Here is a 14,683-nt window from a genome sequence, read left to right as displayed (position 1 = left end):
TTTCCGGCGGAGGCTCTACCACTAGATCACGGAGGCGGTCCCCTGACAATTAGGCCTTGGACGAGTCCAAATTTACTACCTGGGTACCCGGCCCCCTATTACATGACCCTCAACGGGTACGCATTGTAGGTCTCAGGAGTTGGGAACAAAATGGCTGATTGGGAATAGTTTGAATGTAGCCCTGGCAAAAACTATTTAGATACATGTATGAAACAATCAGATCATGCATACACTGAAGTTGACTGAAGCTTTATCTTTACATATACAAGTCAAAAGGAATGTGTGCATCATCAGAAAGAAATGCGAACATTAGCGACTTGTAGTGTAACCACTGAGCTACAGTGAGTTTTCGTCATTAAACAATAGATCACATGTCTAACCACGGGTTCGGGTAGTACTGTGGGTACCCGGGTCCTACTCAGGACCCACCCGACCCAAGTACCCGAGATACTCGTCCCAGCCCTACTGTCAATATTGTTATTTCAAGAGCAGAAAGATACAAGTGAAAATGCCAACATTTTCATGTCCTGAGGAGAGATAAACAGGTTATTTGTCAGGAAAGGATAAATGTTCTATTTATTATGTATTAACTGATCATATCCCCTGTGAAGATTCGGGTTAGAATTAGTCTTCAGCAACCCTTGTCGTAAGAGGCGACTAACGGGATTGGGTGGTCAGGCTCGCAGACTTGGTGGTTACCTGTCATCGTATCTCTATTGTGTAGATCAATTATTTACAGCAATTATTTATATGCTGCCAGCATATAGCTGGAATTTTGCTGAGTGCGACGTTAAACAATAAACAAAACTGCTTGTACCATAGAGTATTGTTGCACTTGAGTGAAATAGCAACTTCTTTCACTTTAGTGAGACATCAATATTATTTTTGCAGATAAATACACAATTTCATCACATGTTAAAAAACAATTTCAACACATGTTAAATTGAGGTTATCACACGTGTGTGTTTGTAGATGGTAAATATCCTGTATTAGGAATATACATTGTTCTTAGTGATCAGTGGCGAGCTAAATACAGTGTTTATTCAGGATACAGGAATATTTACCATCCCCAAACACACAAGCGTGATAACCTCTTTGTCATATAATGTCATTTTTCAATTCTGTGCTAAAAAATCTCTTTCCATCTCTCACAAACATTACCTAAACATTGCAAGTTTTCCAGGAATGTGCGCATTAATATATATTACGTCAGAAGTTAAGTGGTATGTCCATCAGACAGTGACAACAGTCAATATAGTTGCAACTGAAACCTGTTTCTTATACAGTGGCGTAACTACATACAGGCAAACAACAAATGCCTACACAAATTGTTTCTACTTGCCTTTCGCGACAATCTATCGGTTTGTCAGCTAGAGTAACTGCCCTTATCAAAGGGAAGCTACTCTAACCCTAGTCTATGAGACGTCACATTTGTTTAGAGTCTGCCTGTCTAGTCATAATGTTACGAAGTGCAGTGACAAAACAAAACAAGGTGACAATTTGGACCTATTTTGGCCAAATCAAACTTTAATTTGGGGAAAAGGTTCCAAGCCACAGAGGTCTACAAGCACAGATATGGAAACTGATCCTGCTAGGCTTGTGTCCTCGCTAAATTGTTTTGCAATTTATATTTTCGAAGAAGTTGCCCAAACTCGTAAAATGCCTTAGCTACGTCACAGTTAGACACTGAGTTTCAGTATATTAGACTATTCTTTTGATAATAATAGTAATTACGCAAGTAGTTTCTGCAGATTCCTCATGGTTAATTCTGACTTGATGACCAAATGACAAGGGTGAGGAAATGATTGTTTGTAAACACTGAAAGTAGTCCCTACTTGACCTTTGATATTTGCATCTCTATCCTGCATTTGACCCAACAGATATCCTTTTTATCCATTGGCTTTATCCTGCCAGGAAACCTACCCATTAGATGGTAAACTTATTTATCCTCCATGTCATGCATGTTAAAATTATTGTATGCCAATTGTGTAGATCGATGCTCATGATGTCAATCACTGGATTGTGTAGTCCCAATTTAGATTACTTACAGACCGCTGAAGTCTGGCTGGAATATTGCTGATTGCAGCGTTAAGAAACAAACAAAACAAACTAATATATACTGTGATCGCTCGCTATTGCGCTCTTCGATAAAGCGCTACTTCGGTTACTACATGCGGTAACGCATGGCTCCCAAAATTTATGTACACTTTTAATACTGAGAGTTTTACACAGACATGATTGTATTGTTGTTCGTTGTTCATTTGCACATAACGCTTCTCATTGCATAATCAACCGTTTATCGTTGAATGGAGTTCTAATAATCTGTTTGAAATCATCCGCGGCAAGTCCCGGAAATACGATTGTAGTAACATTCCTGTCTGTCATAGTTTTAGTTCTCTCATGGGGATTTCCGGTACGAACAAAGGTCTCTAGCAACCTATCTGTAAATCCCATTCAGCATTAGCTTTGCCATGTCAGTCCCATAATTGAATCTGCAAGGTTTTCTGCTATAGTACTTGAATCAACGAACCTCTTAATCTTTCATTTTGAACAATCGGGTTAAAGAGATGAACACTCAAAACACTTGAAAGACTTCCATCTGCACAGGCTGTTCTGACTTAAAATAAGCATGTTTGTTTCCAAAAGAAAGGAATATATTGTCAAGATACCTGCAGTTTGGAAACTAATATAATGCAAATATACACCCACTTATTATTGACATAGACCCTACAGCTAGATCTGAAATACAATATTTATTTGAGAAAATAATACCTATAATAAACTGACTTGAGTGACAACATGTTTAAATGTTTTGTGAAACCACCGAGTGCAGCTATGGTGCTCAGAAAACACTTGATCACAATCACGCAGTGTGAATTTTGGATTCAAACTCATAAACAGAGGATCCTGTCACACCAAAGGGACACAACTCTCCACAGTAATTAGGGGACTAAATGTCACCTTTGCCCCCAACATTATTTAAGACTATAATTAAGATTGAACTTTGGAGAGAACAGTGTTAATTTCTAATGCTGTTGATAGCAACACTTTCTGAGGTCAGTGCATAACAGACCCGTGAAGATTCCGGGATAGAATAGGTCTTCAGCAACCCATGCGTGCCGTAAAAGGTGACTATGCTTGTCGTAAAAGGCGACTAATGGGATCGGGTAGTCAGGCTCACTGACTTGGTTGATGCATTGCATTGTCAATTGCGTGGATCGATGCTCGTGATATTAATCACTTGATTGTCTGGTCCAGACTCGATTATGTACAGACCGCCGTCATATAGCTGGAATATTGCTGAGTGCGGCATTAAACAACAAACCATCAACCATCATCATCAGCGCATAACATTAAAGTGGTTATTGTGATTAGAGGCGTACAAAGCAGGGTTCCATCTTGACCTTTCCACTACATCTCGGAACATTTCATAATTGATGTAGGCCAATCCAGGGTCATCCCAGGGGCAAACAAATGCATCTATTTCTGGCATATGCATGAGCATTGTAAAGTGTATGACTAAGCAGGTGAAATTAGAGAATGTAGCATTATAGAATGGAGATACAATACACTGGATTATCTGGGATTGTTGAGGACATCATGAATGTAAACACAAGGGCAAGGGGATATGTAGTCTGCCATCAATATGGATGGATGGATTCGCTGTGCAGAGTTGCGTCCCTTGGGCACGCTAGAAACCTATGATTGTGGGTTCGAATCTCGGTTCGCCCCGATTATGTTTCTAGGTTTGTCAGCACCATGCCCGTGCTCGTGGGTTTCTCCGAAGTGGTAAACGTCTGAGACCTGCATCACTTCGGGCTTTCCTCCCACATTATGCTGACACGTTGTGATGTAACTGGAATACTGTTAAAAGTGGCGTTAAATCCAACTCACTCATTCACTCACTCACTCACTCACTCACTAGTCCACTAGTCCACTAGTCCACTAGTCCTTATGATGATCACATATCGCAAAGCCCTTAAAAAAGGGAAATTTCTACTAGACCTTATGACTTTTGGGCAGTTTGCAAGGACTACAGGTCTAGTACCAATTTCTAATGGTGGATAAGCTTCTGCTATCAAGAGTGGAAGTACATTGTCAAGAAGTTTAAGGCAGGAAGAATAGGTAGATTGTGAGACTAGGTTTAAATTTTAGTTTATTTGAATGATAAGACTGACCTAATTGAGCCGTAATGATACAATGGACATGCAGTATTATTATACCCCAGACCTAAAAGGATGAGAGTATATAGTTATACCAAAGAATTCCATCTTTCAGTCCATCCATCCTTCCTTCCGTCTGTCCATCACAAAGTTACACAAGGTTGATTTATCTAAGTTGGCTGAACAAGCAGGCAAATCTCTTACATTAAGTTGACTTATCAAAGTTGGTTGAACAAGCAGGTCAATCTCTTGCACTAAGTTGTCTTATCGAAATTGGTTGAACAAGCAGGTCAATCTCTTGCACTAAGATGACTTATCAAAGTTTGTTGAACAAGCGGGGGGTTGGTCGGGTAGCCTAGTGGTTAAAGTGGTCGCTCGTCACGCCGAAGACCCGGGTTTCGAATCCTGACATGGGTACAATATGTGAAGCCCATTTCTGGTGTCCCTCGCCGTGATATTGCTGGAATTTTGCTCGAATATTGCCCCCGACAAGTGCACTAAAAATGTTAGTTTCTACTGCTGTAATCGACTGAGCAGGTGAGCCCACTATACCGTCTAATTACCTACTCTATTTATGAGCAGATCCACGGAGCCTGAACAATCAATACTCTTCCACAACAAATCAAGACACCAAAGCAGCAGCTAATTTATTGCTCTTGTTCTTTGTATGTGATGATTAGACATGAAAGCTACGATGATGTTCCCATTAACTTAAACAGATGATCACGAAACAAATGTCTGCCCTATTTGTATTCATATTACACGAAAAAGAAATGATGTGGTTCCAATTACAAGACTGCCAACCTTAAGATGCTGATCATTTAGATTGAAGGTTTTCAAAGAAAAAGCATACTGGTAGAGCACACAGGTAAAAAATCAGGTAAAGTTAAGCAATGTTGGACGCAGAGAGTAGTTGGATTGCTGACCGCGTTTGGCAGCTTGACTCCTGAAAGTTTCTAGGCCTTTGGTCCTCCCCTAGACTGAAACACGTGTAGCACACATGGTGTCTTGTTGGGTAAGTGACTTTGTTCAAAATAAGCCTCTGTTCAGCCGTGAATTATTATTATCATCATTATTATTATTATTATTATTATTATTACTGAATTTCAATACTGCCCTATTTTGACACCCGTGAAAATCTGGGTAGTGAATATGTCTTCAGGAACCCATGCTTGCGAATAAGGCGACTATGCTTGTCAAAAGAGGTGACTAACGGGATCGGGTGGTTCACGTCATTCACTGGATTGTCAGGTTCAGACTTGATTATTTAGAGACCGCCATCATATAGCGGGAATGTGGCTGAGTGCGGAATTAAACAACAAACAAACTACCTTATTTTGAAAGTATGCGAAATCAGAATACTATTCTTATGAGGTCTTCGATCTATTTCAAGATGAATTAGGTCAAAGCACTGTCTAAAGATTGATTGAGTGTTTGTTATTTGCCACACTCAGCAATATTCCAGCTATATGATGGCAGTCTGTAAATAATTAAATCTGGACCAGACAATCCAGTGATTGACATCCTGAGCATCAATCCATCCAGTTGGGATACAAAGACATGCATGCATCAAAGTCAGCAAGCCTGACCACCCGATCCCGTCTGTCTCAAGAAAGGGACTGAGAACGATGTGTATTTGGAATTTGCATAGAACAAATTTTATGCCATGAACAAATCTGCAATTTCATATGTAAATTATGGATCAAAGCCAATTAGCACATACAAGTATATATGCCATACATAGATTTGGGAGAATATTAGAGTTGTTCATGATGCAAACTTTTGATCAAAGCAACATCTCAGATGTCAATGATTTTCTAAGGTGATTATAATGTCTTGTGCTACATACATAGTATGAAACGCTGTAAGGTGAGTGAAAGAATCTAACCATGCATGGCAGAGAATATTAGAAAATACAACTGTCTAATTGCAAGCAAGGTCACACAAGAATGAATCCTTAAATCACACAGGTTGGCATCCCTGATAAATATCTCTTCAGTAAGGACATCAAGCAGAAAAACTACCGACTGATCATATTTTATAAGTCAGTTGAAAGACAACAAAAATCTATGTGATCTTTAAAGAAACACCATGTGAAAAAACAAATAATGAACTTGTGGGCTAGTAAAGTACCTCATCAACTAAGCCAATAAGAACTGCAGGCATTGGCAATAGCTGTGGTAACCTTATCCCAGTGCTGCTTCCTACTGACGATATTGATATTGACTAGCTACAGGCTGTCCTATAGTGTTTTCCAAATAGATCTACAATCCAAATCTGCCTCACGCTTTCTATGCTTCAGCAAAATGCATCATGATCTTACGATAAATGCAACATGATTCTTGCATTCAAATATGAGTACTAATATTTTAGATCATACAATAATATATTTACTTATTGAGTTGGAAACTGTACTGGTAAAGATGTATCCACTATTGTGATGGTAGCCCAAAATCTGTACCCTCTCAATGATTCCAACCCAATAAGTACTGAGAATGTTGCATGATCGAAAGAATAAGTTTTCATGGGAATACAATTTATTATAACAGAGAGGTGGTGGGGTAGCCTAGTGGTTAAAGCGTTCGCTCGTCACGCCGAAGACCTGGGTTCTATTCCCCACATTGGTACATGTTGTCCCCTGCCGTGATATTGCTGGATATTGCTAAAAGCAGCGTAAAACAATACTCACTCACTCATTGTTGCAAGGTCGAATCAGGAAGCTATCAGGAAAACATTATGGAATGACCCGTAGCTCTCTGTATCGACCAGTCCAAATTGTTCATAGGGAGCAGCATAGAGATACGGAGCTCGTACAGATGATTGTTTTGAACAACTTATTACAGGTGAAAAATATTAAACATTCAACATGTCAGTACAATTATCATCATTTGTAATCAACATAATAGTATGCATGTATTGACCAACCTGAAGTAGAAAGATGATTATTAAACTAACTCCAACAAAGAAAACAAGTCCTCAAGTATCAGAAATAATCTGCCACAGCTTCCAATGTCAATACTTTCTGTCAGGGCAAGTATAGCGATTAACTGTCACCTCTTTCACCGAATGATTAGGAGGATCATTCGGTAATCACACAGAAGACTAAACACTCCACACAAGCTGGAAGTCGTCAAGTGTAGCTATTACAGATACAAGTAAGATCATGAAGATAGGGAGTGACTGAGTGTTTGCTTTTGTCTTACGCCTGCCATTAAAATTCCAGCTATATCATGGTGGCCTGTAAATAATCAAGACTCGGACAGGCAACCCTGGGGTAATGGCACACAACCGGCCAAGCAGAGACCCATTATACTATCCCCATGTTTCTCGCTCTTACAAGACAATAAACACAATGACTGGGGACCTATTCCCACCTGGAAAGCCCACACATAAAGTTTGAAAGGGATCTTCAGTATACTAATACAGTCAAACATCGTTGTGTCGAAGTTGAAGGGAGCTACATAAATACCGTATTCAACGTAATAAGCGCCCCACTCTAATAAGCACCCACGGCGATATTTGCTAATATATTGGCTGGTGAACAATCCCAATTAGCACCCCTTCCGATTGATCAATGACTTACCGTATTTATTCGCGTATAATACGCACTCGTGTGTTATATGCACCCTTAATTATGGACAATTAAATTCTGGAAAAATATATCTGTCGTATATAAACATTTCAGGCTGTCAGCATAAACCACGAAATTTATCTTTCAACTCTCTTTTTTTCACCAAAATACTATTCTAATAACAGTCCCCTATTTCCAATTTTCAGAGCGCCCTGGGCGCTTATCACGTCGAATATGGTACTTCAAGTTATCTGAAGTTTGATACAACAAAAAATGATGGAATGATAAAATAAAGAAGGAACTAAGCTTTTGCTTAGAGTGAGTGAGTGAGTGAGTGAGTGAGTGAGTGAGTGAGTGAGTGAGTGAGTGAGTGAGTGAGTGAGTGAGTGAGTGAGTGAGTGAGTATGGTTTTACACAGCTTTTAGCAATATTCCAGCCATATCACGGTGGGGGGACACCAGAAATGGGCTTCACACATTTTGCCCATGTGGCGGATCGAACCCGGGTCTTCAGCGTGACGAGCGAACGCTTCAACCACTAGGCTACCCGACCGCCCCTTTCGCTTAGAGACAACTGAAAGTTTGACACAACAGTGCTTGACTGTATTTATGTTTTTTTAAGATTTAGACATGTCAACATAGAAATGTTCTACACTCTTGCAGAATGTGTATTTTATCATTGTTTTCTTCTATTTATTATTGAAAAAACAAACAATTAAAAAACAACACATCGATACATACCATTACTTCACCCTGAAAAATTGTCTGGGATTTTTTTCATTTTCATATTTTAATTAAACATCGTCACTAAATCTCAGAATCAAAGTGTCCATGTTCCTATAAGGACAGTCAACAAAGAATATAACAACACAATACTTTTGCACCCAGGCACACTACCGAGCTTGTCCCATATCACAGCTGAATACCTTCGTATGGAGAAGGGAAACCCATTGTTTGTATTGGCATGCTTCCAGACAGTGCCTGAATCAGTGGAGGGACTCTTGTAAACTTCCATTTAAACCTGTGAGGTCACGGCACCCTGTTGTTGGTAACATGGCCATATTATTGCTTGGGTAGCAGAACGAATCGGTGTTTTGGAAATTTCTGTTTATGCAAGTTGTGTGGTAAGTAGTACAGGATAATTGGAGTGCTATATCACCTTGTTGAAATAAATGGGTGGGAAGTATGTTGTATTCCTATAGCTCTGACAAGTGACATATTATTATATATTTGTCATTACTTCACTTACGTACATACTTACTGCCTTGTCGAGTCAATATAAAAAATAAAATATGACATACTTATAAGATAAACAAATTGTGTTTTCAATGTAGAGCTAGGTTACCCGTAGACTGAACCATGCTAAATTGAATTTGGAGCCGAACGCCCAGTATGAGGTTTCAAATGTCTTCAAGACATGAAATACATTCTGTTTGTAGATTTGTATCATGTTTGCTGCAGGATATGTATTGCCACACATCCTTTGAATATTGTAGTAACAGCAACTTAGCAATTTGTAGCCTATAATTGTACATATCATTATTTAAATATGCCCATCGACAATGACTGTAAAAGAAGTACTATTCTAAAAATATTAGCCTCCTCGGGGATGCAGCCATCAAATCGGCTGTTTCAATCAGAGGGGATTATTGTGATTTGAAACCTCTGATTGACCAATCAAAATCAAGTATTTTCCAAATTCATGGTAGAAAGTACATTATGTATTCCACATTATGTTCATACATATTGGTTCAATATTTGCAATTTTTTTCTGTCTACAATGTGTCAGGTAACACAAATATAGACCAGTGCCTAGGGTATGTATATTTTTTGGAAAGCATGGCTAATTTCGTTTCTCCCCGGGAGGTCAACCAATACCCATACCATGGCCATAGAGAGATAATTGAAGAACATAAATCAATGAAATCTGAATCTTAATATATGCTAGGTCACTGAAAGCCACCGGTAATTTACCTGAAACTAATGGCTGCAGGCATGATCTCCAATAATAACTGCGGGCACAACAACAGAATAGAGGATTTCAATATGTTAATCCTAGTTCTTTTGATCCTTATAGGGTGGCATGATGGGTGGTCATTAAGGCAGTGACATTTGGGGCCTTTAGTCAGCAGGCAGTAATGATATTACTCACTTATTAAAACAATGTGAATGGTTTTAGAATCTTATTGAAACAGTCAACATTTGAACCTAGTTTATTCTGGGGTTTTATTTTATTTGGAACAACCATCAATCTCAATGCTATTAATAACAGTGGAAGACTTGCATCACTTTGGGCTTTCCACCCAGGTTAAGGCGACGCACCATGATATAACTGGAATACTGTTCAAACGGTGTCAAACCCAACTCACTCACTCACTCACAAAGCATAGTGTGAACAAGCAGGTGTCAATGTCATGTTTTGTCTCCTGTGACAATTTGTACAATTTTATTGCAGTTTTCAACAGTGTTTCACCAATACCGTATTCGACGTAATAAGCGCCCACGGCGATATTTTCTAATATATTGGATAGTGAACAACCCCATTTAGCACCCCTTCCGATTGATCAATGTACACAAGACTTATATATTCACGTATAATAATCACTTGTGTGTTATATGCACCCTTAATTATGGGCAATTAAATTCTGGAAATTATATCTGTCATGTATGATACGCACATACTTTTCTTTTGTATCATTTCAGGCTGTCAGCATAAACTACGAAATTTACAATCTTTCAACTCTTTTTTCTCACCAAAATTATATTCTAATAAGAGCCCCCTTTTTCTAGTTTTGAGAGTGCCCCGGGTGCTTAATACATCGAATACGGTAATGATTTTTCAATAAAATCTCGAAACATATTATATACTTAGGCCAAACAAAGAAATACTTGTCAGGTAGCATGGACAGGTATGGGACCATTGGGTAGGTTTTTTTAATATTTAATATTGATTGCAATGCTTAACACAGATGGCCTTTTTTTTAATGATGATTGTACTACACTATGTTTCTTGAATCTTTTGGTCAAAATAGCTTCAGCAACAATAATATGTGGAAACATCCAATTTTTGTCCAAATGATTTTTGACAGCTGGTCCCAGTTGGGATAAAATATTTGTGTCCCATGTCAAACAATGGATCGGTCAGGTTACCTGAAAGGCTGAAACCCATTTGCCTTTTGACAGGGTGTTTGAGTTGACTTAGAGGAATCAGTAAAACCCATGCGGACCCACATACCGTAGTCTCCGTATCAAATGTCATGTTACTGTTGACATATTGGACAGTTTAGAGGGGAGGTGAAATGGGGTCAAACATCACATTCAAGATTATTGTACTCATTTGGTGATTTGGTTGGTTTGCTGTTTAACGCCGCACTCAGCAATATTCCAGCTATATGACGGCGGTCTGTAAATAATCGAGTCTGGACCAGACAATCCAGTGATTGACATCATGAGCATCGATACAAGCAATTGGGATCGATGACATGTATCAACCAAGTCAGCAAGCCTGGCAACCCGATCCCGTTAGTCGCCTTTTACGACAAGCATAGTCGACTCATATAGTGAAGTGTACAAAGTCTGAATAAAGGAGAGTTGTAGGTCAGTTTCAGTAATATAATGAGAGTTTATTAAGGAACTGAGGGGACCAGTGAAAAAGTCCAGTTTTCACCGAAATTCAATTTGACAGAGCCTGATATGGACAGATTCCACTATCTATAAACATTTTGTATACAAACAGGTTATTGTTATTCTGATGAGGGGGAAACTAAATAAATTAATAAATTAAACTAAAATAATTAAAAACAATATGCAATTAGTTCCTTCTGATCAGTCAGTTTGACTATTTCAGAATCACAACAGCACTTTTTCTCTGTTTCCAAATGATAATCGTATTGTCATTTAACACACTCTTTATTGCAATCATGTGAGTGGTTGGGATGGGAAATCTAGATTAATATTTAATCAAGCAATTAACTGTGAACGTGTCCCTTATTTGTGACTCCTTTATCCTTGAAGTCACTCCTGAAGATTTACAAGCACAAGACATTGGAAAACAATTGACAAAGAATTCAGATGTATTGACAACATTAGCATCAATTCCGATGAAGGTGACTGTCCCTAGGCAACAACAAAACAGTTAAGTTAAAAAAATATAAACAAATGAAGCAAACAGAAATTATCATTACCTCTACAGAAAGCATGAGACCAAGAACAAATCTTGTTAATAGAAAGCTAAAAATAACTGGCAATAACTGTCATCTTTTTCTAAGAAATACCTATGCAGGACCCAGCAATTGATTTTTCAGTGTGACTGAAAACAGATAATGATGGGTCACACATTGCCAATAGTAGTGTAGTAAATCTGGGAATAAAGCAACACGGTGAATACAACGTAAATGATACACTGCCATGACTGAATTGGGTCGATGCTTAATGATGCAAGCCTAGGTGTTAGACTGACATTGAAATACCCAGTTGCTGTGTGCTCCTGTATCCATATACAACGCTGGCAAATCAATACAAATTAGAGTTGGGAATTTGGTCAAGATTTGGAGCTTATCATTGGTTTGACAAAGTAATCAATGATTGATTATTGTTCAATCTTGAATGAGCACAATTTACATTTGCAGTATCGCACAGATGACATCCTTACCTTGTCAGTGTAGCAGGGCGTGGAGTCATTCCCCAGATGACATCCTTACCTTGACAGTGTAACAGGGCGTGGAGTCATTCCACAGATGACGTCCTTACCTTGTCAGTGTAGCAGGGCGTTGAGTCATCCCACAGATGACATCCTTACCTTGACAGTGTAGCAGGGCGTGGAGTCATTCCCCAGATGACATCCTTACCTTGTCAGTGTAGCAGGGCGTGGAGTCATCCCACAGATGACATCCTTACCTTGTCAGTGTAACAGGGCGTGGAGTCATTCCACAGATGACATCCTTACCTTGTCAGTGTAACAGGGCGTGGAGTCATCCCACAGATGACATTCTTACCATGTTAGTGTAGCAGGGCGTGGACTCATCCCACAGATGACATCCTTACCTTGTCAGTGTAGCATGGCATGGAGTCATCCCACAGATGACGACCTTACCTTGTCAGTGTAGCATGGCATGGAGTCATCCCACAGATGACATCCTTACCATGTCAGTGTAACAGGATGTGGAGTCATCCCACAGATGACATCCTTACCTTGTCAGTGTAGCATGGCATGGAGTCATCCCACAGATGACATCCTTACCATGTCAGTGTAGCAGGGCGTAGAGTCATCCCACAGATGACATCCTTACCTTGTCAGTGTAGCATGGCATGGAGTCATCCCACAGATGACATCCTTACCATGTCAGTGTAGCAGGGCGTAGAGTCATCCCACAGATGACATCCTTACCTTGTCAGTGTAGCATGGCATGGAGTCATCCCAAAGATGACATCCTTACCTTGTCAGTGTAGCAGGGCGTGGACTCATCCCACAGATGACATCCTTACCTTGTCAGTGTAGCATGGCATGGAGTCATCCCACAGATGACGACCTTACCTTGTCAGTGTAGCATGGCATGGAGTCATCCCACAGATGACATCCTTACCTTGTCAGTGTAGCAGGGTGTGGAGTCATCCCACAGATGACATCCTTACCTTGTCAGTGTAGCATGGCATGGAGTCATCCCACAGATGACATCCTTACCTTGTCAGTGTAGCAGGGTATGGAGTCATCCCACAGATGACATCCATACCTTGTCAGTGTAGCAGGGTGTGGACTCATCCCACAGATGACATCCTTACCTTGTTAGTGTAGCAGGGTGTGGAGTCATCCCACAGATGACATCCTTACCTTGTCAGTGTAGCAGGGTATGGAGTCATCCCACAAATGACATCCTTACCTTGTCAGTGTAGCATGGCATGGAGTCATCCCACAGATGACATCCTTACCTTGTCAGTGTAGCAAACATTGCAAACATTGCAATCATCTAAGTGGTTTGGATGGGAAATCTAGATTAATATTTAATCAAGCAATTAACTGTGAACGTGTCCCTTATTTGTGACTCTTTCATCCTAGAAGTAACTCCTGAAGATTAACAAGCACAAGACATTTGGCTCCCCTGGAAAAACAACTGACAAAGAATTCAGATGTGTATCCTCAAAACAATGTTTCAGCATCAAGTACCATAAATATTACTGTCACCAAGCAACACCATGCTTATTTAGTGAAAAAGAAAACAACCCAAAAAACAAAGCCATGTTATTGTCACCACCAGGGAGTTTTCCTGTTTCAACACGACAAATACAACAAACAGCAATATGAAAAGCATGTTTTCTTCTCAAGATGAAACCGCAGAAGGTAATCTGATGAAAATAGTCGATCAATATCTCTGTGAAGAATATCCTTGCAATCAACATCTCAGTGAAGCATGTAAATCATCACCAACAAGACTTGCTGGCTTTCAAATAGAACAATAACACTCCATCCTTTGTGTAGCCTCCTGAAATAGTCTCCTTTTCTTGGGATCAAGTACTCACTAACAGTTTAATGTGAATACATAAACCATTAGAGTTTCATCCACTTCAGCATGTCAACAGTACATAATTATTGATGTGTATTGACATCGCAGCATAAACCTTTCACCGAACAAAGCTCCGAACTCTAGTTTACGATGTTACAGGGTTTGTTGACGACGATATGATGGAAACAATCTTAAGTAAAAATTTCTACTTTACATAATTAGCTCTTAATTGATTGATCTCAAACCCTTCAGTGTATACTGCTACAAACTCTTGTATATGATGTTGCGGACTTTGTTCATATTGATATTATGGAAACACATCTCAAAACTGGAATGAAACCTTTTTTCTTTTCTTTTCCTGACCGCCCCTTTTTTTGCAAGAAGAATTATATGGTTGAAAAGAGAGTTCTTTTTGTTGTAGAAAATATTTTATCTAGACTGTTAAAATGATAT

The 14,683-nt window shown here is 39.3% G+C and overlaps 2 protein-coding genes across 4 annotated transcripts in view; one reads left to right on the top strand and one right to left on the bottom strand.

The window, feature by feature from the left end:
• The window catches only part of LOC124141780 (tudor domain-containing protein 5-like), a 77,190-nt gene that overhangs the window by 34,896 nt on the left and 27,611 nt on the right, over window positions 1–14,683 (bottom strand). The window lies entirely within an intron of this gene.
• The window catches only part of LOC124141781 (E3 ubiquitin-protein ligase TRIM56-like), a 38,539-nt gene that overhangs the window by 19,508 nt on the left and 4,348 nt on the right, over window positions 1–14,683 (top strand). Inside the window, exon 1 of one of the 3 annotated variants that reach the window (XM_046509872.2) lies at window positions 8,684–8,857. The exons of the other annotated variants lie outside the window; for them this stretch is intronic. The gene's annotated coding sequence lies outside the window, so the exon portion shown is untranslated. Of the gene's footprint in view, window positions 1–8,683; window positions 8,858–14,683 lie in introns of those variants that run through there. 3 annotated transcript variants of the gene reach the window in all.

Source organism: Haliotis rufescens, unplaced genomic scaffold (assembly GCF_023055435.1).
Source record: "Haliotis rufescens isolate VD_foot unplaced genomic scaffold, xgHalRufe1.0.p SCAF_8, whole genome shotgun sequence".
Classification (NCBI taxonomy): Eukaryota; Metazoa; Mollusca; class Gastropoda; order Lepetellida; family Haliotidae; genus Haliotis; species Haliotis rufescens.
The sequence above is the reverse complement of the archived record's forward strand: the minus strand, read 5'-3'. Positions and strand labels throughout refer to the sequence as shown.